This window comes from Plutella xylostella, chromosome 8, assembly GCF_932276165.1.
Source record: "Plutella xylostella chromosome 8, ilPluXylo3.1, whole genome shotgun sequence".
NCBI lineage: Eukaryota > Metazoa > Arthropoda > Insecta > Lepidoptera > Plutellidae > Plutella > Plutella xylostella.
This window is the reverse complement of record NC_063988.1, coordinates 8,126,523-8,153,922: the sequence shown is the minus strand read 5'-3', so window position 1 is coordinate 8,153,922 and position 27,400 is coordinate 8,126,523. Positions and strand designations below refer to the sequence as shown.

The following is a 27,400-nucleotide window of genomic DNA, read 5'->3' as shown; positions in this document are numbered from 1 at the left end:
TTGTTGTTATAATACGCGCTCAAATACAGAAATTCATTGTTTTTGTACGGCTATGCCATCATTTTACACTCGCGAGCAATGAAAAAGTTCCAAAACATACCTACTGTTTTATAAAAATCAGAATAAGCTCATACTTGAGCATAATACTTGAAGTATTTTATTAAATATGGCTTACAAACAAAATTTCAGCTTAACTTAAGACTACCAGAAACACAAAAGAACTCAATTTTAGCTGCAATAAAATAGTATAGTCATAATAGTACCTAATGTCATAATCATAACCAAATTATACGGAGCGTGCAAAAATAAGCTTTTATTAGCTGCCATTAGGTAAAGAAGAAAAGCCAAACTTTCTTCGGGACTTGAAAAAATATTTTATCAACGAAAATGGAAGACTCGAAAACTCGAATCACGATGACTAAGGAATTTCAATTAAGTACGTAGGTAGTATAGGTGTAGGTACTATAAGTTTCCATTCATATTTGTTATATAAAAAATGTTTATCTGATTTCATTATCATTGATTGAATTATCAAGTAATCAAAATGGTAACATTCTGGTAAATATTGTTTTTGCCAATACGATAGTAGCTTTATTAATTACCACTGATGCATCATAATAATATCATACAAAATACAATTTACACATCAGGCCCAAAAAATACGATCAAAGACAGCAATGCTATAAGTATATTTCATAGCGTTTAAAAAGGTTACCAGATGTTTACGTATTCCCAAATTTAAAGATATTCGTTGTACACAATCCCATGCCGTCCCTGGCCAGTTCGTTTGCCCAACACAAATATTATGGCCGTGAAGTTTGTTCTTGTCAGTGAGGGCCCTCGGCCATGATTCAATGCCGTCCGACTGCTATTTCTTTGTCACAAGCTTAGCATTATAAGAAAATGTGTTTTCTTAGGCACGGCGCGGCGGCGGAATCTTTTGTTTTTATCCGGGGCTGTTTACTTTCAAACCCCGGATGGTAATCAGGGAATTTCAAAGTTTGTCATGACTATACATATACAGGCTGTTGCAAAATTGGTATAGTAAGCCGAAACCTACATGTGCAGCATGGTATATCTAAGCCCGAAACTGAAATCAGAATTTGAAAATTCGCGAAAAAAAAAAACCATAGAAACTTTGTTGGTCACGTGACTTTTTACTATGGAAAATAAAAAAAAAATTCAGGCTTAGATATACCATGCTGCACATGTAGGTTTCGGCTTAGTATACCCTTTTTGCATTAAACAACACCCTGTATTGGTATGTAGCATTGTTGTTCCGAATAAGAAGAAACAATGAGAAGTCATGTAGTGCATATGGTTTTTTTTTCAAAAAGCGATGTACTTATCTGTTTTTAGTTTACTTGTTATTTAGTACAAAACCTGCTAACAGTGCGTGCTGCATTGCACCTCCATCTACCCTGTAGGGAATTACAGGCGTGGACTTATATACCACCTAAGGTATTAAACTACAATTCTTTCCCCGGCAATACACTTTCCGCTTCCAATTTCATCGCAACAGACACCTAATACCATTTACTTTAGCAAGTTTCTTCGACGGCGTAATCTCGTTGGGGGCAAGTGGCGGGCAACCAATAGGGAGAACAAGAAACGGTTATGGCGCAAAGTTGGTAACTTACGGACTCGGTAACGTTATAGTGGAGAGCGGCGGCGGCAACGACACACAACTTCCACAATACCGCAAACGCGACGTTGTTTTGAGCAAAAATAAACAACTGAATTTATTTTTTATAAATTAATTGCAATGTTTTTGTTATTTTCTTTAAAAAAATATGTTAAATTTCATGCGCAAGCGCAGGGTGGGACGCTCTCCGGCCCGCTGGACGGACAAGTAGGCGGTAATGACTATATGAGGAAGACCGTAGACGGAGTTTTGTGGTTCTTGGCAGATGTCAATGTCCAGCAGTACCTAGATTTAAAAAAAAATTCAAGAAGGTCTGGAAGACAGATTTTTTTAATTAGCAATAGGTATTATATAAATTTGGTTATGGAAAATTAACAAAGAATTTCTCCAATACTTAACTAATCTTATTATGTCACACAACAACGATCAACTTTTGGCAATTCTCAATCCCAAAACACTTATTCAAATTACAAGAAAAAAAACCTCATCCGAAAACATGAAGCAAAAACAGTTTATCCAACAAACACGAAACTTTGACAGGCAAACACAGTTTCCCGTAAACAAGATTAGAAAAGATTTACTCAAGTGATTTCTACTAAAAATAGACGTAAAACACCAACTTTCCTCTTATGCCCGTATTCGCTCGTGTCACTCGGGGGCGACAAAAGTTTCTTATGAGATAGAAGCCAAACTCCCGGGGATTAAGTTTCTTCAGCTATTAGATAGTTATCCCTCAGCTCGCGCGGGATACAAACTGTTAGCTATTGATGAAAAATATATTGGATTGGACTTGATGTTAATGAAATTGGATACTGGGCTTCGATGTTGAATCATTACGAGTGTAAAATAGTGTGTTTGAAAATAATCCAATAGCCGTGTCTCGACCATTCTATTCTATTCTATTCTATTCTCTGTGGGGGTGTAAGTACCTGCACCTGGCTCTCTCGAGTGGAACCTTTGTGCATATCCCCAAGGTCTAAACTGCCTTCCTAAGCTTGGACCATTTCCCACCACGCTGGTCCACTGCGGGTTGGTGGGTTCACATATCTAGATGTGCTAAATCTAGATATGTAGGTTTCCTCACGATGTTTTCCTTCACCGTAAGAGCGATGGTATACATTGTACTTAAATTCAGAAAAGAACTCATTGGTACATGTCAGCGCCGGGATTCGAACCCGCATCCCTGGCGTGAGAAGCGGGCGCTTACCCGACTGAGCTACCACCGGTCTCTCGTGTCTCGACCAAACAATCCATCGATTTTTACACAAAATTTCTTGTGAGTTTGGAGCGCTATGAATCGTTTGGTGGAGGGAGACCCGCTAATGAGAAAGAGTGCGATGAGAATCATCGTCACCAAAGCGCTAAATTCTAAAAAGCGCCGCTCACTCGTAACCCTACATTGGTAAAACATACTAGGCACTAAAAACGTCACAGATAAAATATAAAACGAAACAGAAGAAAAGGTAAAACACCGAGTACGAGACAAGACGACTTAATTAAACAGAGTAGGTACACTCCCAAGAAACGGAAGAAAAACTTTGAAATAGCGCCACATAGCCACAACAGTGGATAAAAGATTCCGTCCACATTTGTAGAAGAGAAGCATCTTTAGAAGCCCCTCCTTGCCTTTTGATACGAAATTCTTTTCAGGGGCGGCATCAAAGTGCCGCGGCGGTGCAAGTATCAATGCAGTCTACATTTCGTTCAAAGAAGTGTGCCTTTTCAAAGAAATACATATTGCTATGATAAAAAATGCGTCACATACCGTAGTGGTTCAAAAGTTACACTTTTCCACTAGATACGAGTAGGTTAGGTAGGTAGTAGTGCAGTATTGGATAAACATTTTTGTTGGAATTCTTCTTTTAATAATATTTTAAACCACAATGTAAGGAGGGACAGGTGCCTACAACTCATCCAATAAGTAAGTTTCAAAAGGCATAGAATCTCTAATTTCATGAAAAAAATGCATAATTTCGTAGGTACTTTCTGAATAACCACTGGAATGTAAAATTACCTAATTTGTAACATAAATAAAAATCTTATTGAGTGCGCTCGTAAAAATCAAAGCCACAAAAGAGGCGGTGTCGTTTTTCTTCCAACAAAACTGTCTGTAGTATATAAATCGCCATTATTCTAAATTATTGGTCCCAAAAAAGCCGAGAAACTCTTTTATATTTGGAAACACCTGGTACTTCATAAATAAAAAAGAATAGCTCAACTTGCGGAAACATTAAAGGAGTTTTCGATGTCTAAAAGGTTTTTATAGTTAAAGGAAGTATCTTGTACTTCCTGACTTTTATATGTAACAGCCTGAAAACACGCAATTTGTAATTCACTCAATTAGGTACCTTAAATGGTTTGAAAACTTTTAATAAATTAAAAATATACTTTTTTTATGCTAATCCAGTTAGTTTTAATAAAGAGGATGACGACGTTGTTAAATGCTTGATTAAGTTGTATTTTATTTTAATGGAATAATACACATGAAGTTATAAATTCTGTAAATATTTTTTAGTCCAGTAATTCTATTGAAACAACATATTTTTTCTTGTTTATTCCCAAATATTCCATAATCGATTTCGGTGGCATAAACCTATTAAAAACTTTGTCTAACAGGTTTCCATAAATGGAATTACTTATACAGGGTAACAATACCAAAAATAAAGTGGGCTGGTACATAATCGGCTTACTCCCGCCTATGCTATTAAAAAGAGCAATTTACACAAAAGATTTAGCTCGAGAAAAGTAAAGACAATTCCAGAAATAAACGTCTATTTCAGACGTCCAATTGTAAGCAACCGCAAACATTTTGAGAATAAATTCTGTTTTACGCTTTGTTTTGTCAAGTATTGGGATTTATTCTGAGAGAGTTAAAATTGATGACTTTCAATGTCTCCGGCTAAATATAAAGTCAACGTTTCGACTGAAAATAAAGAAATGAAAATGAAGGGCTAATTTTGGAACACAGGTAAAATTAAAACGAATACATAGCACTTACATTATAAAATTGCGTTTATTTACAACAATGCCCCCTTTTAAGAATATATTTTTATATAAGTATTTTTTTTAAGTAAATATAATTAGTATAAATAAATAATATTAGGTCCTTACATATGAAATTGGCGTTTTCTATATGAGGAACATAAAGTCGTTTTTTTTTTTAAATGAAAGATATTAAATTAATTAAAGTATGTACCATTGCTATGTATGCACTTTTGCCATCTCATAGGTAGTTCATTGATCCCCTTACTAAAAAAAACCATTCGGGCGGGAATCAATAAAATCTTTGAAGGCGGTTTGGACTGCCCCATCGGAGTTGAATTTTTTTCCTTGCAAGTAGTTATCCAAATTGCGAAAAAAATGGTAATCTGTTGGAGCAAGGTCCGGAGAGTACGGTGGATGTCTAAGACATTCTAATTGAAGCTCCTCTAATTTGGTAGCCGTCTGTTGTGCAGTGTGTGGTCTAGCGTTGTCCTGAAGCAGCAGTGGCCTAGAGCGATTGACCAGCCTCGGTTGTTTAGCAGCTAGCTTTTCCATAATGGTTTGCAGTTGCTGACAATAGATATCTGCCGTAATCGTCTGGCCAGATTTAAGAAAGCTGTAGTGAACGACACCGGCACTAGTCCACCAAACACTTACAAGCAACTTTTTTTTAGTCAATTTTCGCTTAGGGCAGGATTTGGCTGGTTCGCCAGGGTTCAGCCATTGCGATGAGCGCTTCCGATTATCGTAGAGGATCCACTTTTCATCACAGGTAATGATTTGATTTAAAATTCCTTCATTATTGTGCCGGTTGAGTAACGTAACGCAGCAGTCGACGCGCGTTTGTCGGTTTGCTTCACTCAATTCATGAGGTACCCACCTTTCAAGCTTTTTCACCTTCCCAATTTGCTTCAAGTGTATTAGAATAGTTTTATCACTAACACCGGAGCCTGCAGCTAACTCGGACGTGGTTTGCGATGGATCCGCTTTCACAATAGCCTTCAATTCTTCATTATCAACTTTGGTCTCCGGCCGTCCACGATGCTTGTTTTGCAGGTCGAAATTTCCAGAACGAAAACGTTGGAACCAAAAACGCACTGTGTTTTCTTTTGCGACACCGTCACCATACACATCATTAATCCTTCGAGCCGTTTCTGCAGCACTGGTGCCACGGTGGAACTCATACTCGTAAATAACGCGATATTTCAAGTTTTCCATTTTGTAAACAGAGTGACACAAAGAAAAAAACAAAAGAAGAAAAAACAAATGAATTAGGGGGTTTGAAACACAAATGCATGAGTAAATAGCTGTATGAATTTGAATTTGGAATTCCTAACCATAAAGGTAATATTTGAGATCAAAGTGGCCAGTACGACAAAACGCCAATTTCATATGTAAGGAACTAATAAATCATTAGTTTTATTATTATACGCGGCATTGATAACCCTCAATTCAAATAAATAGTGTCGGAAGACGAAAAAATAAAACAATTATTATATACTGAAAAACAAAAAATACTGTTGCAAAAATAATAACTGAAATTTATTACACAAACTTTATTAAGCAAGACCAAAACAAAAAGGGGTGACCTCAGAAAACGAATTCCTAGACATAGCTGGCTGGATGGAACAGTTACTTATTTTTTCTTTAAAAAACGAAAGAGGCCAGACTACTCCGGTGGCTGTTCGGTTGGCATCACTGGCGCTTTTCGCGCCATTAGCCGTGAAAAGGGCGATTGGGTGGAAAAGATTAACCTCCGTCGCGTTCAAGCCGAATCAAGAGCTGTGGTCCAGATTGTTTTGGAAAAAATGTGAAAAGTGGCGGGTTGTTGCATTTTAACTTTGAAAGTTTATTTTGTGATTTACGAAAAGAACATTATATTTTTGCAGGGTGGTTTATTTCACAGGTAATTAAAAACGTTATTAGGTATGTATATGTATATAAAATAATATACACATGAAAAAATACCTGGTAAGCAGCCTATTATAGAGACCTACTGCTGAGAAAAGGCCTTCCTATGCTCAGTGCATACTACCAAGATGGGATAATATACACATACAAAATATGATTTTCAACATATAAATGAATATTTTATTGTATTATAGCATAATCCTTTTCATTCACAAAGGGAGACAGGAATGAAAATATGTGAACCCTTTCCGGTTCAAACGTAAAAACACATTTATTAAGAAGAATGTCTCCACAAAACTATACGGGGGAGGGAATCCCAATCGATAGCGGTTCTTTGGTACCACACACCATTAAGTATCAAAAGAACTGCTTCGATACGAATGAGATAAAGTTTCACGACGCTATAAAATACTGGAACTGGAAGAAAATTAGACCGCTACTGTAACTTCACACAGAGGACCTTACTAAGCCCACATTAGATTTTAGACAAAAGATAAAATAATAAGAAGTGCGGTTACATTAGCAACGAGAGTGATAAAAAAAATTCCATATTTTTAAACAACGCGGATAGAGGCAGAAACCACAGATTACTTTGTTTGAAAAAAAACTCAACGGCAGCAGCTCTGTGATAGCACAGAGAATATTAAATTATAACAAAGTAAGTAAAAGCAGGGATAGCTGGAAAAGGCTATAGTAATAAAGCTAACCCCCACTTAAGAGCGTGAGATATGGCCCCAACAGATGGTGAAAATTTTAAAATACGAGTCGAGACATGTTTCAGATAGCTGGCAGACTCGCATTTTATAGCCGCTGCATACGTTATATTCGATGAAAACTGCAACGGTGCGACCGCAGCCAGAATAGGACGCCATTTTTAAATTTCCCGAGAACTTTTACAACGATTCGAAAAAAAACGGACTCCGTGTCTCTTTTTCACTCTTTCACAGATAGTGAAAAGGTTGTATTTGAAAAGCAAGGTGAAGTTTTTATCTACTGAGCTGGACTTATTTTAGTTGGGAGCACGAGGTTTGCTTTGTGTCTAAAATCTTTTGGTGCTTTTTTTGCGTTCAAACTTTTAACATTACGTTTTCACTGGATGCGCTTTATAATAGTTACGGTGCTCGTTCCTACTGCAACGTGGAAAGCTATCTCGCGTATATGTCCGCAACTCAGTATTATCGTGTTAAAAATTTCACCAAGACACGGTCTAAAGGAGCGCTATCTCGACGTTCCGAGAGGTTCTTAAAAATCCCATTACGCGGGGTACTCTTGAAAATATTGCGCAAGTTTTTAGTGTTTCGTTCGCAATTTACGTGCAGCCGCAAACTAGTGTCTTTCAGCTACCCGGCAGGTTTAGCGGCCGCGATCCGCCACCTCGCGGGAACGGAAATACCTATATTTACTTTTGTGGCATCATATAGGTACCTTATGTTATTTATTTAAACCTAGCGTATGTTCTTAGTTGACGACTAGTATTATGAAAAATTTATATACCTACATCAATATTTTTAAAAAATATTATCCTCAAAAACCCCCAGTAAGCATAGATTCCATTATTACAATATAAATTATAAAAACAGCCATTCAGCAGAACAGCTAACGATGAGCAGATAATGAACGAAAAGTCTCCGAGCAAAATATAAAAACCTTTAAAATTACATGCGCAAGGATTATTTTAATTCGTCTGTTACAGTATTAGCAGCACATTTTACACTTAACCGTAGTTACCAGGCGGGAGTTCCTTTCAAAGTTGCAACGAGCGAGATTCTTTCCAAGTCATGAGAGATTTAGCTGCTGGAGCCCCAACTGCTATTCTGCTGAGGCGCGAAGTACTTACGGCAGCGTATCGTCGAAATGGTTAACGATAGATTATTGAGAATATTCTCGTGCAATATTCACAGACTAGTGTCAGAAATACGAGGATTAAGCATACCGTAGGTAATTGAATTTTGGTATAAAATACCAGGGACCATTATATTTTATTTATTTGCTCATAAACGGCTAAACAGACCCCTTAGCATGAATTTTCATCGTGAACGTGACGTGAAATTACTCGATGAATTTGTTAGGGAAATTTTAGTTCTGCTATCTACCGCCAGGGGCGCTATTCATATTTTCATACAAAATTACTCGATGAACTCTACTTCACGTTCACGATGAAAATTCATGCTAAGGGGTCAGATTTCATTATAAGTTTGGTTCTACTAGATATTTATTAGTGTACAGTGAAATATAATTCACTTTTCATTACAGTGTGGTATACAAAACTTACAGAACAAGTTTTTGGACTTGACTATTAAAAAATAATTTCATTAATTTAATCCGTACGTGATAGTGAAGAGTTTAATACCTAACATTTTTACCATTGAGTTGTTTAAAACTGGCACAGTTTTAAGCCACCACAGCATTCTAGAATAGGGCTGCGCAACTTGGCTAGATTGCACTTCGACTCGTCCGATGCTGTTATTTTGTTCCCAACTCGCGGAGACAGGTGAGGCAAGTTTTATTGTTACAAAATGGCGGCGCAATTACTTACGTCTAAAGTTTCTTATTGCAGTTGCCTTCGCGGAAACCAAGGACGTGGGTATCATCTGACAAGTCATCTTTTATAACAACAATATTTAAAATTACTTTCAACAAATAATGATAGTTGGCAAATCCGTAAAGCCGAATTTGCGACCTCAAATAAGTTACATCAGATCGGCTGCCCGATTCTACCAAGAGGGTTACTCTGTCTTCACAAAAACGAACGAACGGGAGCTATCAAGCAAACCATACGTTTAATACAACTAGATAGAGTCGTAGTTGACTCCGAAACTTCGTTGATCGTAATCCAGAGTGACCCCAGAGCCGCAGCCGAGCCACACGATCGAAGGCTTAATCAAAAGGCTGGCGAGGGCCAAAAAGGAACATCTAAGCCGATTAACTATGAAAGGGCTAATTGAGAAGAAAAGATTAGGCCAGTTATGCGGCTAATCTTTGGGCCCAAGACGACATTCTGTATCACAATTAGGAGACTAAGCGGACTGTGAAGGGTACTGGCCACATTCAAAGCAATTTCATCATTAGGCTCATTAGCAATTCCAATTTAAAATTGAGAAGACCACTGGACAAACTTGTTTTCGATATTTTGAGGCCTATTTTAACATTTGTCTATAGATTTACAAATAAGTCCAATATTTTAAAATTTTCTAGAATTACTAAGTTACCTATCAGTCGCAGAAACCCCAGGCATTATTATTTTATTATGGTTTGTTAAACCTACTTTATATTTTACTCATGCCAAGTGTAATGATCTCAAAATGAATGTTCTAAGCCAAGATGTTTTGCCTCCGCACTGGAGTAATAAACGATATTCATAATTTAAATCTAAATAGGTTTATCTAAACTTCGATTATCGATACATAAATTGCCATGGCAGTAACGATTTTGTCGTAAAACGCCACACATTACCGCCATCTAAAGCCCCTCTTTGTACGCGTTAAACCATAATCATATTCTTTAGGCATCAAGTGTACAATGTATGAAGTATACGTCCCATTTTATAGACAAGTTATGTACGAAAGTTCCACCGTAAAGCATGGGTATCAACGCCGAATAACAGCGCAGCTTGAGTCTGCGGCAAAATTCCAACTTTGTTTAAAATTAGTTTGTTTACATCTTTTGGGAGCTTTTGTTACCAAGTCTTGGATGATGTTTTTATTTTTAACGCTGCAAAAAGGATACCGATTTGAGAAACGTATAAAAAAACGAGTGAGTGGTTTTTTTATGTCGTTACGTAGTTACCTACGTCAGCAATAAATGATAGATAGCGCAAATTTGAACGACTTCAATTGGAAAAATGCAATTTGTACGCGGCGGCGGCGGCGACGACGCAGAGTTGGGAAAAGAAAACCTTTTACCGCGAAAACGAGACCAATTTCCACATAACACGAATCTGTCAATTTCAAGGCACGAACTCACTCGTATACATCTAAAACTACGTATCATTTATCACACGTTAGTGCGACCGTGAAATACAGATCTGAATTTTGGATCGCCGAAACTGGCGGATTATAGATTCTTGTATTCAAATAGCTCAACAATTCAATTTATACCAAGCATCGATTTTAGTATTTTAGAGTATTTAATGACACAGATTATGTATAATTGACTATACAAACAAACTCGACTTGACAAAAGGGAGATAAGCAAAAAAGGAGCAGCTAAAGCGCTTTATCCGTAGAAAAGATAACGAAACAGCGTGAGGACAATTTGTATACGGTGGCATTATCGTAAAGGATTTTTTATGGAAGCGATCGTTTTAGTCCGGCCCGCATCAGCATTCCTTTCATGTAGTAAAATCCACTATAACCTCTCTCGACCCTTCGATACACTAGCGGCAACACAGGATTCTCTTGTAACAATGTCGAACGCGAACAGTAGGCTGTCTTCGTGTCCGGCTTCTCATTTGAGTAAAACATTAATTAAAGTCCTGCTCAGAGAAAATTTAGCTAATCGCTGGGCTGCATATTTTATGAAACTTTAAATTTTGATATATTTTACCAGTTTCTCTCTCAGAAAACAATCATCTGAATTTGAAATAGGCTAAATTACATACCAGAGTCTAGATTTACTTATCGATATGTAGGCCTATATTCAATGTACATACATACGTGTACCTATGGCAAACTAAGCCACGCACATTATGGGAATCGCTAAATATAGCCGCTCCATAGGTACAATAAATACTAGTATTTTTATACCTATTAAAGCTAAAGCTCTTTTGATTCTCGCAATATTTTTTGCTTAGTTCAATACGCCAAGATACATTGTCCATCCTTCGGTATGTTTCCTATTCAATCTAGTTAACCCACTGTTCCACCGACTATGAGCGGGCGTGTATTGACGAACTTCATACATAAATAATGAAAAGCGGCGGTCTGGCGTTTCTTTGAGCCCTGAATCAATTTCGTGTAGAGCACCGGCTTTGATCCGCGGATCGGTGGCCGAAAACTATTTTGTTTAAAAGGAGTCTCGGGGTCACTCTATATGACGAAAAACGTAGTTGCAGAGCGCTGCTGCACGAGCCACGACTCTTTCTCGTTGTAATAAACATGCCGATTGCACGACAGCTTTCGTTAGTTTTTCGTCAGTATAGAGTAACCCTCCTGCGCGGGATATGAACCACGGTTCGGGGCAGTCGGCATTTGCTCATTCAGCCGGGCAATACAAAACGGTAGAGTAGAAGTATGTAGGTCTGCAAACTGACCACAAGAGTTAGTATGAAATACGTGAACATCAAAACATGAATGCGAAACTCAGTTGACTTGAGTTAAACAGTCATCGAATTGGAGTCACATATTACCTGCTTATACATTCCATAATGTCTTAAGTTGCGGGTCGTCGGTATGTCGATTACAGTGACCTGGCAACGGAAGTCAATAATAAAGTTTCACACTGTATTAAATTATAATGATAAGTACCTAGGTACTCACAAAAATATTTCACTATAGTGTTATAATAATTTAAAAAAAACTATTTAACATAAAGCCAATACTCTTATAAAGTTAGGTAACTATATCACTACAAAGCGATGCCTGAGTGAAAATATGAGGCAGTGCGGCACACGACTTACATACTAGTATTATAGCATTTACACAGCATCGAAATAAGAATGACCTCCGAGAAATAACAGTGAAAAGCTGTTACTTCTACGCGGGAAGAATAAGAACTATCTTTTTGCGTAAAAAGGATCTGAAAAAAAAGGAACAGAATTCCGTGTAAATTCTTGGTCCGAGCGTCCTTTTTTACGAGTTTCATAACTTTGCCTTAAACCATTTATACATATAAAAGGTTTTAGTATAATCCCTCGCAGAATTAAGCTGATTAACTTGCTAACCTATTTCAACGCGTGTTTTAGTTATAACTTTAGGAGGACTTATTTAATCAACTGAAATAATAGACATGATTTACTATCCTTTGTTTTTATTACTATTCGCATTTATCGAAAGTTGGAATGAAATCACAGACAGTGAAACCTGATAAACCAAGCTTAAGCCAACTTGAGTATGAAAACCAAAACGCTGAATGGCGGCGGGTGCGGGGAGAGGTAGTCTTGTTTTCACTGGCTCGTTCAAAGCTTTCAGTTTTCAAATTCGAAGGTATGTAAAACAATGAAATTAACAAAATCAACCAAAACTTTTGCCTTCATTATTAATAATAAGCCGGTATTCTATAGCAGCTTTACTGTTAAGCTTAAAACGTACTTAACTAATTGTATTAAATATTAATTTGTAAGTATCATAACATTAAATCCTAACTAATATTTTAAATGCGAAAGTAACTGTGTCTGTCTGTCTGTCTGTCTGTCTGTCTGTTACTCTTTCACGCCAAAACTACTGAACGGATTTGAGTGAAATTTGGTATATATACGGTCTAGACCTTGGGAAAGAACATAGGCTACTTTTTATCCCGGAATTCCCACGGGAAAACTTTTTAAGGCGAAGCGAAGCGCGCGGGAACAGCTAGTGTATAATAAAGGAAATACTATTTTCAAAACTTCATGTTTCTATTAAACTCATCTTCTTGGCGTCTTGTCCTAATAGGGTTTTATTATAAGACGCTCTGTTACTTCAAAGTAAATTATTTTAATAAAGGATTTAATAGGATCAAATATTATCCTCGTTTACGTGGAATTGTTAAAGATGTTATGATACACCGGATTTTATCCCTAAATCCGGATTGGATAAAATAAAAATAAAACTGTTCGATAAAATATGGAATTCATTATTTTTTCGTTTAAAAACAATATAGGTGCATTTATGTCGAGGTAACCACGACTATATCACGTTACTTTAAAAACATTACCCTCCTCCTTCGGCAGTCGGGTAAAAATACTTATGGCATGGCAGCTCTCTGCATAGTATTACTATAGTTTTCGCAAAGCTTTAGTAACATTTTACTGTCTTATGTTTTTTTTTTTATTAGGGACACCATTATTCTTTGTAATTTTTGTGACTGACATGGTACGTAGATACTCTAGTTACATTGTCCTAAATTTATACAGTTCTACCACTTGAAGAAAAAATAATCTCCCATCTTTTACCCATTGCCAACAAGTTAGCGTGGTCTTATATTATTTGCTTTGAAACTCACCACTTTATTTGACACACGTAGGCTCGTGGTTACAGCGATCCTGAAACAAAAAGTTAAAACTCATTAAAAATACATTTCGTAATTTTGAAAACGTTACATCAGTTTTTAATTGCCAACGTGTGACCTAAGTTACAAATAATTCAAAGGGGACTCTCGTAACGATAAGTTGAAACATAGAATAACTAATTACTCAGGTACAGTTTGACTTGAAGAAAGTTAAATAGAGTAGTTCAGGAAAAATTTCATACATAAAAATACATACCTACTGCTTGATACTTTCTGAAAACTGAATAATCAGAGTAGGTAGGTACATGAACGCACTCATAAACTTCGTAACCGCATGCAACACTCGCCAACAGTGCGCCCACATAATAGTTGAAGCTCGTATTGTAAAGCAGCTTGCGTCCCCAAGTTTGCAAGACAGCTGACTAACAACCGGACTGCATCTGCCGTAAACAGCACAGATTTACGTAGCTCTAAACTTTTAGTGGGCGCCAGCGTTTAGTGTCCAATCGTAAAATGGCTTCTCCGCCTTGTGGTGAGGGGTCTACTCTTGCTTGACGACGTACGAAGTTATGCAGAGCTTCTGTGATAACAATGACTCTATGAGCGATGTTTTAATAAATAAATATGTGGGGACATCTCACACACGGCCATCCGACCCCAAGCTAGGTAGAGCCTGTGTTATGGGTATCGGACAGCTGATATATATGTATACACAAATTAAATAGATAGATAAATATTAAAATATCAACACCCCAGACCCGAGTAAAAATATCTGTCTTTAAACAAATATCTGCCCCAGCCGGGAATCGAACCTACGGCATAGCAGTTAGGGCCACTAACCACTACGCCATTCGACCGTCTCGATGTTACGCGAGAGTTGTGTGTGCGGTGCGTTGACGTCGTGGCCGCGCCGCCGCCGTCTGTCACATCGTCGAATCATGTGGCATAAGGTATAGTGCCACAAACTTATCTTTTCCGGTGAGAGCGAACTAAATTGGTCCATATAATCTATGTCAATATGAAATTCATTTAGTAAGTAATGAGGTATGGACCAATTTAGTTCGCTCTCACCGGAACAGATAAGTTTGTGGCACTATACAGATTAATACCTGTGTCATGGACGGATAGAGTGTCACCGACTCGTCACCGCAGCGCTAACGCAACGCATTTACAACGCCCGAGTGGCATCGCGCCATCTCATCACATTCTATTCTATTCTATACTATTCTCTGTGGGAGTATACGTACCTGCACCTGGCTCTCTCGAATGGAACCTTTGTGCATGTCCCCAAGGTCTAAACAGCCTTCCTAAGCTTGGACCATTTCCTACATGCTTGTCCACTGCGGGTGGGTGGTGGTGGGTTCACATATCTAGATGTGCTCTCATGACATTAATCGGTATACGAAACTTCGTAGTTCCCCAAGCAAGAGTAACCCCGCGGTCGCCGCACACTATTTTGCTCTCCCATGCATAGTGGGATCCGCACAATAGTTTCAGAGCGACATTACAGAGGGTCGTGTTCTTGAACCAATCTCAAGATTGAGTAGACTAAAGTGTGGATTTATAATTATGTTATTTTATGGATTTTGGCCTCTTTTCTTCTTACCCATCGATTATGCTTAGATTGGAGATTTGTGTTAGGATATTTTTTTTGCAGTAAAACCTCGATTGATAGAGAACGATAAGTACTTTCTTTATATATTGTTTATTCGAATAATAATTCTATAATTATTATACGCAATTTTCTATTAATCTCAGTCACCCTTAAAAATATTTTTTAATCGGAACTGTGAGCTTACCAGCGGATTGGTGCCCTATTTCTTTCTCATATTATATAGGTATAAATTCCAACTAATAATACCTCAAATAAATAAAACACCTCATGAGTAAACACGGTATACATGTAAAATCGGATACAAACCCACATATTTCCTGAAAAGCGTGGGCGTTATCGCAGAAACTATCACAGCTTTCCAAAGCTCGTTTTGTTATGATATATTTTCATTGACAGACAATGAATAATAAAGTTGAAAATAAGAAAGTCGATAAAATCACACGACCCATTTTACAGCTTCAGCGATGTCGATACAACACACATTTATTCTTATTTGTTTTGCGCAATCGTCACCAATATTATTTTATTCAAACTGAATTATTCATGTTTGGGTGAAAATAATATTCAGGCAGAAACTGTTAACTGGGACAATAATATATTACTGTATCATTTATTTCAGATGAAGTGATGAATATTACATATCGAATCTGAAGGCATCACAATTTATTTTTAAAGTGGACCACGAGAACTACGAAAACACGAAGTGTTAAATATTCAACACGGGCAATTTTAGATTTTGAACTTTTGACAGTGGTAAGTTCTAATGTGCTGCCTTCAGATTCCCTAACAATATATAGGTATAACTACTAGTAATAAGTATATTAAGTCAATACAAATACTACATAATAATACTACTATGTCATGTTAAAGATTTAATTTTATCGAAGTGTGCTGTGCTATTATTTATTATTTAAATAAATGTTACCACTATTTATTTTATATCCCATAAACCAAAACTCATCTGAATTGTACAAACCAGTCCAGTATTCGACCAATACCGACGTAAGGTCGTGACCCCTCACTCCACCACGGCAGACAACACTGGTAGGTGACGTGCACCCTATTCGCTGTAACCCGATCATAAAGTGGACTGTACAATCTCATTTTATGTTTAGAATCTGTATTGGAGATACGGTACTGGCTGTAGGAGAAGGAAAACTGCAAACAATATTGCATTGTATTTACTTATTGATTCTGTAAAATGTAACTAAAATAGAAAACAGAACTTTGACAGAAAGGATCTTTATATACCTACCAATCCAACTCCGCATTGGACTGTGCCTAACATAACTCTACCTATTACCCAATAAAAAACAAAAGTAGATCCAATGGATGGCGCTGGTTTTAATACATGCTCTTTTTCTTTTCGAGTCTTCGATCATAAAATTATTGTTGCCCAATAGCAATGTAAGCTCCTGCTAAGCTAGATCCTTTAAAGTGAGGTGTGAGGACACAGTGGCCAGTAGTATTTTGTAGCAGTGCGGAAACCGCCTGGCTGTTATTATTTGTTTGTATATATGTAACTGTTTGTAAATAATCTATTTAACGGCGCGATATCACTTTTGCCACTAGTTGTATCTTGCTACTGTATACTTCAAAGGCATAATGGAACGTCAAAATATCAATATTCGCTTTGTATTTCGATGAGTTTTCGCAAGTTATGTATTTCCCGTCACACCTGTCTGTTCCTCGCTTTAAAATCTTTTATTCAGCGGCGTTATAAACACCTTCAATAAATACATATGAAATTCAATTAAAATTTTATTTTGTATAATGGAAAAATATATTTTATAATATGTTTGCCGGCTAGGAATCACAATAGTAAAAAACAATCATTTACTGCCTGCTTCAGTGAAACCAAGCAAGGTATTCTCCGTTAAAATAAAGTAACGCTCCATTTCACCAAAAATAACTTACAACTTTTATCACCGCAAAATAAACTAAATTATTACGGGACACCGAACATCGATATAAAAGCCGCCACCGAATGCGATGTCTACAAATTCTACTACCAATTATGTCATCAACAACAGTCCCAAAACACACTTAAGACCTTCATAAACGGGAATGTCTTCAGCAACACTCGTTTCGCGCATTTTGTAGCCCCCGAACCCTTATTTTATTACTTTTCGAGACGCCAGCACAACAATTACTCTTCTAACGGGCACTCATAAATATTCATGCTCCAAAGTTCAGACGGGAACGAAGTTAAAGAGGTCACATGTCACTTCATCCAGCCCATCAGTAGGTGCGACGCTTATCAAGTCATCACCTATAGAGGCGAGTCACCGCACAGCTAGGGCGAACGGGGCCTTAATCTGTAGATTTTACGGTAGTGTTTCGCTCTTGCAGAGGTGATATTCTGAGTTGCATGTTCAGTCCGGTCGCAGACTTATTTTGGTCGATTTGTTGACTTGGTCTCCGGAAATATGTGTTGAGAGTTGGGACGGCGCCGCGTGACAAGGCGGTAACTGAATTCTGATGTCCACTCTACTTGGGGTTACAAAATACCTGATACGATGGCATTTGGAAATAGCCTCGCTTTAGCGCCTGAACACATTTTGGTAGCTATGTTACTGAATGATTTGATTTAATGAGTAGATGAGCTACCTATCTATTACCGTGACATGAATTAAAAATCGCTGTTTTTACAAGCCTATTTTTTTATAAACAAAATACTATAGTTTGTTTAGTTTTCTGAAATATTCATGACTATGACTGACTATGATTTACAAAAAAATGTGACATAAAATTTTTAACTCATCAAATGTGATTTTAGCTTGGAAGTTGGAACCTATGCAATCACTAATCCTCACTCTACAATCATCATCACGTGTGGTGCATATAACTATGATACAGCTTGACTAAATTACATTACATCGAAGGCTTAGAAAGGAACTAATTATTTCAATTTAGAAAATCGCATTAGCGGATTTGAATTAAATTATGAGTATGCCGGAATTTATTGTAGCAAAAAGAATGTCAATGGGTCTACTATTATATTCTATTACAGCAATTGCTATAATAATGACATTTAATTATTTATGAGCCTTTGTTAGATTGATTATTGGAGATCAATTACTCATTATATGTAGTCATCGCCATTTATTAACAGTATAAGAGGCACAAATACATATCATAGAAAAATTTGAAAAACATAATGTATCTCCATACCTTATCCTTGATATTGTTAAGATTAATGTGCTTAAATATATTTAATTTAAGCATTAGGTACTTACATAAGTAGGTACATTGTGGTAGATAATCACTAATTGTTAATGGACTAGTAGAAAATGCTTTTAAGATTAAGTTTACCTGTATGCACCTACCTACATTTTTTAGAAAAAAAGTATTAGCAAAGTTATTATTTTTTTCATTAAAAGTCCCTTCTTTTTAACGTTACTTCCATATATCTCCTAAATATGCATAATATAATATGCCCTCAATTAAAAAACCTATAAAGAATATTTAATTTCATATAAGTAATTATTTTCATTTACGTCACGGCAATTACAACCCGTTGAAGCCGTTACAACACTTACAACTGCGCTGAAGTAAAATGCGCACATAACTACGAAAGAAAACCTAATAACCATTAATTCAAATTCGCGATTGCAGCGCCACTTTTACAGGAGCCGTATTTGTTTCTTAACCATACACAGTGCACCAGTGCATTCACGCAAAGACAGTACGAAAAACACTCTTATCTCTTCAGATTAACGGTGCATTTGTATTACTTATACGTTTGTGTGTTCACATCCTCATTCGTGTCACATCGCGTTTCCGTTTCCGGAGACAGCCCGACGAATGGCAGTTTTATTGGCTATGAATAAAAAAATACACATTTAAAGAACAAATCGAGTGTGAATAATTAAATTTTCATGATCATTATCCGCTAAGTTATGGCGAGTTTAACGATAATCGATTGGATTCAGTTCGCGTTTGAGTTTACTCCTGAATGAAAAAGTATTTAAAATGAGAGTAGATTATATCGTTTTACAAATTAGTGATTGGTACCTACATTGTGTCTTACAAATGAAATCTCTGCAAGGAAATTTTCAGGTAAGTAAATAGGGTTAAAAATGTACTTACCTGAAATTCAAATAACAGATAAAGTTTGTACATGATAAACCTGATTATTATTATAAATATATACAAGAAGTCCCCTAAAATCCTCGTTTAGTGAATAATATTTCATGTCCTCATATGTGGGCATTCCAAAACCACTATCCCCTGATATATTATGAACCCCCAACCATCACGCCCAGAGCACTCTGACATATATGAGTTTCTCAACTTAACTCATAAGATTTTAAGTTTGTAACCAAATCCGACAGGCAGGTTTACGAGACTGACTCCAGCTTATGAAGTAGCTACGGTTTACTTTGAGAATAACTTGAGAACTGAGGGGTGTAATTAAATTTCGTGTTGTTGAATAGCGGTAGCGGTATTTACTTGCAAAGTTTTAGTCTTACTGTATCCTCCTGATGCCCACGGTCCTTCTGTGAGTACTTAACGAGTATAGTGATTACTGCCCAAGCTATAATATATTTTTTCTGTACTAAATGCCCACGGTCCTTCTCCGAGGACGAATACTTTGTGTTTGAACCATATTTGAATTTACCGCCATTATTTTATGGGATTGCATCTATGGATTTAACATTCCATCACTGACAGCTGTCTTAAGTGTCATCTGAGGATAATCAATCGTTCATTGAAAAAACGTCAAAAAACGGAACCATGGCGGGGCCACCGTCGACTAAGTAAGTTGTAATCTCATTTTACTTATGTGATCTAATCATTTAATTAAATAACTTTAATAAAACCTTATTGTTAAGTATATTAGCAAGAGACGAATACTAATATTTTATCAATTAAGGATCTAAATAATATTCTACGATCATCCATTTACATTAGTACTCGTCTGAGTACCGTGGTCTTCAATAACATAAACTTTTAGTCCGCTATACTATAATTTTAGATATACTTATTTTTGTATTTTTTTACAGAATATAATGCGAAATCCAAGAAATTGAAGCAGATTTATCTATGTCAGACATAGATCTCTCGGAGGACGACGACATGACGACATAAATGACTCACCATGAACCCGTAGAATTTGAATTTTGTGATGATGATATCCAGGAGCTGCTAGCTGAGCCTTTCATTTTATCTTATTTTGTTCCTATATTGATCCCAATAATTATAATAGTTGATAAGTGTGAGTTTATCTAGAATAAATATAAGTTCTAAACTTATGTGAGACTGATTTAAAGTGTTAAATGTGTTCCTAAGTGGTTCTTATTTCATTAGTTTTGTTATTTCTAACAAATTACCTTATAAATATATTTTCTACCAATAAATTAAACTTTTTTTCACTGCCCACGGTCCTCACATGAGGACTAATGATTTTCGAATTTAAACCTATTGAAACTGGTTCCTTTTTTAATGCATTACCCGTACATACTACTAGGAACACTGTATAATAATTTTTGCGACATTTATTCAAGTTTAAGTTTCTGGGCAGTAAGCTAGGTAAACGCAATAGTCCTTGTGTGAGGACCGTGGGCAGATAGTCCTAAAAAATAAAATAACGGCTGGGCGTCAGGAGGGTATAGTAGGCGTCGGCAACTTCGCGAGGCTGACAAATGATGTCCCAGTCTTTAAAAAAAAAACTAGTTGAAAAGAGAACACGCAAATAGTTTGTTTTACTTTTAATCTCGGAACACAAAGAGGTCTCAATCTCTTCGTCTTCAAGCCGCCGGCTCTCCAGCCAGTGCTAATTTTCTCAACGGCCAGCATCTGATTTGCCGCATCCACTATTTGCAGACCTGACCTCTACCATTATCCGAGGCACTAGACCCAGGGTAATTGCCAGGCGAGCCTAGCTCAGACGCTTGAAAGTAAATCCTATTCATTGCTCGCGCGATATAAATTTAATTGAAGTTTCTATTTAGATTTACATAAGTGGAGATGCAACGGATTGCGAATCAGGTTTTATAGCGGGAAAAGATAAAATTATGCAATGCATTCTGTGTAAAGTCGACCAAACAAATCGGTACACTCCCGAGGTAAAACAATTTGGGTTACATATTATGATGAGATGGAGAATATTTAGGAAATCTATAAACAATTCTATTATTAGGCACGGACATGCAAGCTTGAAATTGCAAGTGCCAATTCAATACAATTTGAATGCATGCCTAATATAAACTAACCAGTTTTGCAGGTAAAAACGAGTAGGTAATAGGTATGTCGAATAGGTATACATAATTATTTAAGTAGGTACAATATTCCTTGTTTTAACAAAGTTAAGTAAAGTACTGTACTATTTAAAATATTAGGTATTTACTATCAATAAAATGTTCATCCGATTTATTTCAATTTGCACAAATTAATTAAGTACTTACTTAGGAAACAATCAACTGTAAAAATACTGAAATTAAAACCGATAATTGAACAATACACAAACGATTATTCACAGGTACACAGGCCTTTGTATTACGGGCATAATACGACGGAGCCTCTAGTACGGGTTTTGAGATTAACGAAAACGAAAAACGTTTAAACGTTTTCGCGTGTTTTGAAACTATACAAGGCCAGAACGCAGAGGGTGGGACTGCTCGCGTATATTTTCAAATTAAAATGGTGCCATGATTTACTTGAAAGTATACAAGGCCATTACGCACTAATCGCGTATATTTTCAAGTAAGTTGGACCAAAATTATTGCTTGAAAATATACTGCAGCAGTTACCACTGCGTACCTACTAATCGTGTATATTTTCAAGTGCCAAGCAGCACTTGAAACTATACGTGATTAGTTACCAGGTAGCTTTTTTGAATTGTTGCTCTCTCTTTCTTTCATGCGAAATAGTAATAAGTATATTGCTTTCTAAACATTGCATCATCATTCCACACTTGGCATTGTTTTCGTAACGTATTTTTTGTTTACATCGCACAATTAAAAAGTAAATTGATTTAAATTAAACAAAATGATCGCAGAATAGGGTGTACAACCATTCATAAAAGACAATTACGGTGAATTCAAAACTTGATGAAAAATATGTCTGTAATCACCTTCTACACTCACGAGCAATGAAGTCCAAGTACCAAAATTTAATGTAGAATTTGACAAAAATCATTCAAATCATACGTTTTTAGTTGGTTATAATATTTTGATGCGCTGTCAAATGTACTTTAATATTGCCAAAGGCGTCATTAAGGTAGTCTTTTTCGTTCAGGAGCTATCGACACTGGAACTTTTTCATTGCTCGTGAGTGTAGTAAGTATTCATATAAATAAATATTCATATAAATAATAAGATATTAGGATTTTTACTTGCAAGTATGATTGCTATAAATATCAATTTATCAATGAAATAAGAGTTTGTTCATCATTATTTATTAACATTCTATAGGTATGAGGGGCAGAAGAAGTAAATTGTAGTCATGTACCTACATTTACCGAAATAGTTAAGTTAATCAGAATCAGCATGTAGGTATAAATTATATGCGACAAGTAGGTACGCCAATTAAGTAATGTGCGTAATAGCAATGTATATTTTCAAGAACGATGTACTAAATCCCAACTTGAAAGTATACGCAACTAGTACGCACAAATCGTGTATATTTTCAAGTAAAAATTATTATTTTTTCACTTGAAACTATACAGTGCTAGTACACTATGGGTGCGTTCTGGCCTTGTATAGTTTCAAAACACGCAACGTTTTCTCCTGTCATCTGCATACGTTCTGTATCAAAAGTTTAATGATAGTTTCCGCTAGAGGCGCCACTTTGTATGAAAACGTAAACTTTTATAGTTTTCTACAAACTGTCAAACCTGTAGTAGACCCTCAGAGGTGCGAACACAGGATTCGATACTATTTTCGAAACTACACTAAGGGTCACTTTTACCAAATGCTAAACGTATATAAAATAGTATTTAAATCAAATTTTAAATACATTTTGTACTAACTGACAGACGTATGACATGCTACTAAATACGTTTAGCGTTTGGTGAAATACCACCTAACATGGAAAAAACAAATGTCACTTTTTGAACTAACAAATGATGATGGGCACCAATATATGGAAGCTGGGACCAGCACCAATAGAAATAAGTGATACGTCGTTGAAAAGGTATTTTTTTGCAAAATATGAATAACGGAAGCGCTAGTCTTGATTTACTGTCCAATTAGAATAATCGTACCTTGAAAGTTTTTATATTTTATTTCTGTAATTTTAATGTTTTTGTTAGTTTTTCACATTCATTTTTAATTTTTATAACATATTTCATATAATATTATATTTGTTTCTTATCTTAGTAAATAAAACCAGTTGAAAGTAATTTCTCCAATTTCAATAATTTGTGTTTACGTGTATTACGCCCTAACTGTCATCAGGAGAGAGAATGCAATGCCATAGAAAAATACTTCCTTCCGACGAATATATTTCAAAATGGACAACTTATACGGATTTGTCGCCATAATACTTTTTTGCTCACTTGAAAAGAGCTATCCAACGATGTATGACTCATCTTTATTGGACATAGGTCCCAAAACGCCCATTGTCATTTACCTTACATTTTGACAGTGACAGTTGACGATACGCAACGTAAACGGAGGTTTCGAATCTTATAATTGCTGCACAGCATACGTAGGTATCCACGGGCGATGCCGATGGTGTTACTTAACAATAAATAACCAAGTGAGGCGTGGGATCATCACTCAAGTGACTCATTGTTCAGCGAATATCACTACCAACTTACTTTTACCACCCCATCACACCAAAATAGCCCTAAATACGTTTGCAATTAATGCGTTTAGAAGAGCCAAGATTGCGCACCGATGACTATCGTGAATCGTGAACATACTTTTGTTTTCATTGCACTAATGAATATGAGACCAGTGTTGTGAGTGTAAGTACTGATGCGTTCATGCAATGTGATGTAACTATTTTTTTTAATAAAACGGTTGTGTCTGTGCTCGATAAGCGGAACTGGAACATCTTTTAGGGTTCCGTCGACACACAATACGTACTAATATTATGTCTCCGTATAAACATAAAACTGTTTACAACGACAACAACAATATTTGATAGATTTATAAGGGATTCGACCGCGCTGGAATATTAATAATATTAATATGCTTTATGATTATAATAATAATACTTTGGTTTAAATTTTATGGTCATTGCATATACAGAACCATATTATTTTACTACTTAGATATACATTATACTTTATAGATTTTAATTATTCAAGCTAAGTATACCTAGTAGTACAAAAATATGGATGGAATGTAATATCTATAGATAGCTAGGATACTAATAATTGCAATGTTATTCATAATAACCGTGTCAGTAACATATATATAATAATACCTATATGCTTTACAATATATCGCACCAACAGAATGCTTTTCCATATAGAAACTTTGTTAGTCACGTGACTTTTTCCTATATGGAGTAGAAAGAGAGTCTGGTTCAGAATGTCTCCCCGAATCATACAGTTTCCGCTAATAATACCACTTTTGCAACACTCTCTTAACATAAATGTTGCTCTGCCTACCCACATAGGTACCTACACATCTACGTAGGCACTTAAATGACTGCGGATGCCCACATGCTCATTGTTCTTTTGTGTGTCGGCTGGTTTGCGAACTCTCCGCCTAATGGCCTAATCGTCAAATCAAATGAAAATTACATCATTTGAATGTGGCCACTCCGGTGCATAATTGCGAGTGGCGCAGACGACTCCGGCGCCTATTCTATCAGTGAGTTAAGTAATGGCGTACTTATACAGAATGTTGCAAAAAGGGTATACTAAGCCGAAAGGGGGTAACTCAGGGGGTCATTCTGAACAACTTTTGTTGCATAAGTTTTGAAAATTCGCGAGAAAAAAATATTCGTTTTCCATAGTAAAAATACACGTGACTAACAAAGTTTATATGGAAAATGACTTAACTATTTCCTGAATTTTCAAGACTCGTACGAAAGTGGTTCAGCATGAACTCCTGTGTCCCCCCTTCCTGTGTCCACCCCCTTTCAGCTTAGTATACCCTTTTTGCAACACTCTGAACATCGCATGGCAGCAAGTAGGTACAGTACTACCTACCACGCACTACTTTAGCTCTACGCCATACAAATTTTCTTTGATTCTCACTTCTAAAACATTTAAGATAAACCTACACTGTTACCTCTGAGATCAGAATTATAAAGTGACCCTTTTGTTCGTGAGTTTTTTGTATTGTTTAAAAAAAAGTTTATTAAGTTTTTTTTTTGCCTATAACATTAACGTTTAATGATAATTCAAGCTTGCAATCATGGAATACGTCCGCTAAAACATGAATCCGAGCTGGAATCGTAATGTATTATATAATTTGTGCCGTGACCTTTTGCATTATCACACCGTCAGTCGTGTTATTGAGTAATGGAATGAGTCATTGTGCAAAATAACACTGTGTCTATTGAAAAATGAGTGAAAGGATTTTGAGTGTCACTATTATTAGCTAGCGAGGGTTCGAGTTCAAACGTATGGTTATATACCGGATGGATATAACCTTTTGAGTAGATTAAATTATTGCTTTTACATGAAACATATTTGACATAAATGTATTTCCTCTGATAAAGAATAATAATATGGAGTTTAACAGGATAAAAATTGCTGTTACAGCTACAGGGAATAAATGATCCGCACATTTCTCAGTATTGAAGTAATATTATATTTGGCCACAGATGAATAAACACTTGACCGAAATAATACGTCGGCAATTACTGCAAATACTCACAAAATCATGTCTTAATTTAAATCTAGTTAGTTTTTTTTTTAAATTTACTTACATTTTTTTCTTGTTTCAAATAAATAAAAATTAAAAAAATGTCTTCTCTCTCTCCTAATCATGTCGCCGTAGCACCTATACTGTTTTACCATAATTTCAATACTTTACCTATTACTAGGTATATGAATAGCATAGTCAGTTAAACAGTGTTTTTCGGGTCACAGTTATAAATTTTATTGTTTAACACTACATGCATTGGTATATTGTGAAAGCCTTCTGCCATTATCGTAAAGATAAGTCTTTGGATTGCTTCACCCGCATGGAAAGTGTTGTATTATTGAGGTTTAAAATATTGAGTTTGTAAATGTACAATTTGATTTTGTAGTTGGTATATCTGTAGTTATATTTTATTTGCTAGTGTTGTGGCGAAATACACACAGGGTGAGGGTACATAGGCTTACTATAATACAGGCTGTTAAAGAAGTATTTTAAGCCGAAGAGTATCATTCTAAACAGCTTTTGCTCTATCACTTTTAAATGGAACCCTTTTATTACTCGCTTCCAGTTTTCTGTACCGCTTTTTCAACATCCTGTACAATTGTACACACATCATTTATCAATACGGACGGACCTATCACATCCCCATTTGGGTAGGCCCGACTCAACCCGGCACGTACCTAGTCAGTGGATAACTGATACACACGGTATCATTACATCGCACGCAACAACTTATAAATCTAATCAAACGTAATATTACCCAGAACTATTATCAACGCGCATGGATGGGCAGAGCCGGAAATATATGGAACTAGGTGTGGATAAAACGGTATTATATAACCTATTAATAGATTTTGTTCCACATTAATACTTATTAATAGACATAACCATACTATAGAATGAAAGCAAAAAATTAAAACTCTACAAGCTAAGAGAATAAGATTGGTGACATCTATAATCCAATGGCAGGACGCACTACAAAACCTCAAATTATTATGTAGAGCTTAACCTTAACTCCTTAAATCAGCGCTAGAAACACGCATCGCTAAACATAATATGAACCACGTTATTGATTTCCGATGTAAATCGGTCAGAGGCGTCAGCTCACCGCTCCAACAAGAACACAGCGCCATCAGCGCACACGGATTCCTTCGCAAATCGATTATTATGCCACATAAAGCCACCGTAGCGCATTGGTACGCAGCCAAATACCCTGAGGCTACACTCGGATTGCTCTATTTCCATTAGATTTATGGGCCCCTGACCGAAGCGCCTTTGATGGCGACCATTCTTGTTTTAAGAGGTGGCCGTCCAACTCGATTAGTACCC

The 27,400-nt window shown here is 36.3% G+C and overlaps 1 protein-coding gene and 1 long non-coding RNA gene across 7 annotated transcripts in view; one reads left to right on the top strand and one right to left on the bottom strand.

Moving 5' to 3' along the window:
- Positions 1–27,400, bottom strand: part of LOC119693059 (putative polypeptide N-acetylgalactosaminyltransferase 9) — a 138,460-nt gene that overhangs the window by 36,280 nt on the left and 74,780 nt on the right. For all 6 annotated transcript variants that reach the window (XM_038115323.2, XM_038115324.2, XM_038115327.2 and 3 more), the window contains one exon: positions 13,676–13,715. The gene's annotated coding sequence lies outside the window, so the exon portion shown is untranslated. The remainder of the gene's footprint in view (positions 1–13,675; positions 13,716–27,400) is intronic.
- Positions 19,935–20,583, top strand: LOC125488831. Its single transcript, XR_007266519.1, has 2 exons — positions 19,935–20,059; positions 20,306–20,583. It is a non-coding gene; the product is annotated as an uncharacterized LOC125488831 (long non-coding RNA).